We start from the raw sequence: 1,886 nt of genomic DNA on the forward strand, positions 1-1,886 counted from the left end.
GTTAGCTTCTTCTTTTACTGATTTTACACTTAATGTCACTAGGCTAACAATCCTTTAATAGTTTATCATGGTAATAGATAGCACATTATTTGGTTTTAGAAATTATCAAAAGTTTTTTAAAGTTTTAATAGTGCATCTAGTGGAATTTAACAATTTTTTCCAAAAAAGCATAGAAATAGAAACTATATCATTATTTGTAGACAAAAAAACAACATAGTTTTTTATACGAATGAAAGGACATCACACAACGTACAATAAATGGAAAGTATCCATCATACGAAAGAACATCATACAACGTACAATAGATGGAAAGTGTCCATCCAACGAAAGAAGAACATCACACAACGTACACTAGATGGAAAATATTCATCCAACGAAAGAATATCACACAACGTACGATAAATGGAAAATATTCCATCCAACGAAAGAACATCACGCAACGTACGATAGATGGAACGTATTCATCCAACAATGACATATCCGTCACTTATTCAAAACCATAAACTTAAAAGCAAAGACTGAAATCAAGAGCCGAGTCGAGCCTTTCATTTTAAAACTAAACCAGTGGCACCCAGTTTCTCATCAATCAGTTTGTCAATCTTTTCGATCATCTCATCCGTGATGAGTAGTTCTGCCAATCTCCGTCCTTAGCCTTTCCTGAAGTAGAGTTTGTTTTCAATTGAAAAAACATTGTTCTACTCCATCAACACCACTTTTGTTTAACTTCGAGGTTTGCTTCAAATTCTCAAAAACTACACATCTTCACAATGCTTTCTATCACACCTTCTTTCTCTTCTTGTGTCGTAAAGGGATATCCAATGAACTCCGCAAGTCTCTTGGCGTTGCTTGTAGGATCCTTTTTCACATCTTTCATATTTCAAGAGAAGAATGGTCTCGGGCCTCTCCAAGCTTGCTTGCGAGTATCCCGAGATATAATCCCAATATGGCCCAACAAATGAAACGCACCTGACAGAAAGTCGTTAAATGCCTCCTTAAACGGGGCATCTTCCACGTGTACTTTCTCTATTTGTCTGACAAATGGTAATAAGAAACTATGACATCTTTTGTGTTTCGATATATGTAAACCATCTTGCATTTCGACGTTTAGGATTGATTATGGCAAAGTGGTTGTAAGGAAGGTGTGTGGCTATAGGTGTGTGTTCGGGGTGGTTTTCTAGAATTCGTTCAATCTCTCTCTCAAGAGTGGGAATGCACTTATGAGGCGTGGTTGTAAGCAAAGGAGTGTTGGATTCATCAAACTTTTCTCGGGTTATGATGGCATAAGTCAAGGCCTTTTAGCCATGTTGTGCCGCTTTTGGGATAATCCGCACAAAAATACATCATTCGGTCGAGCCTTGAAGCTTTGTCGTGCTACAATTCCTCCTAAAAGGAATTCCCGGATGTACCAAACGTCTTGATACTTATACAAGATTCCCTTGGCATCTAACCAGCTGTGAGTGTGTTGAGGGAAGTGTTTTTGATCATCTCTTCAATTTCTCTAGTAGACATAAGTTGGGGTTTTGGTGGGTTTCCATTGATTATTGCTAGTGTGGTGGTTAGAGGTTGGATCATAAGAAAGTATAACACCTTATGCCGTATATATATTCGTTTACATGGGACATGTGTGCACATCATATTATAATCTCTAGATCCCCCCCCCCCCACACACACACACTTATTATATATATATATATATATATATATATATATAGTATATATATATATATTATATATTATTATATATATATATATAGGATGAGTATCATTACAGAACTATAAAATTATTTAAGAAATTGAAGGAACCTATGAAAACTAACGTTTTTTATAAAAAATTTAGTATGTTAATGTTATTTGAGATTAGTTTTTATCATTTTTTATATCTATAT

General features: G+C 35.2%; 1 pseudogene; it reads right to left on the bottom strand.

Moving 5' to 3' along the window:
* Window positions 1-534: 534 nt before the first annotated feature.
* LOC143529078 (flavonol 3-sulfotransferase pseudogene) lies at window positions 535-1,572 on the bottom strand (annotated as a pseudogene).
* Window positions 1,573-1,886: the final 314 nt, after the last annotated feature.

Source organism: Bidens hawaiensis, unplaced genomic scaffold (assembly GCF_021521415.1).
Source record: "Bidens hawaiensis isolate Kalapana, Puna unplaced genomic scaffold, B.hawaiensis_p1.1 tig00008460_1, whole genome shotgun sequence".
NCBI classification, from domain to species: Eukaryota; Viridiplantae; Streptophyta; class Magnoliopsida; order Asterales; family Asteraceae; genus Bidens; species Bidens hawaiensis.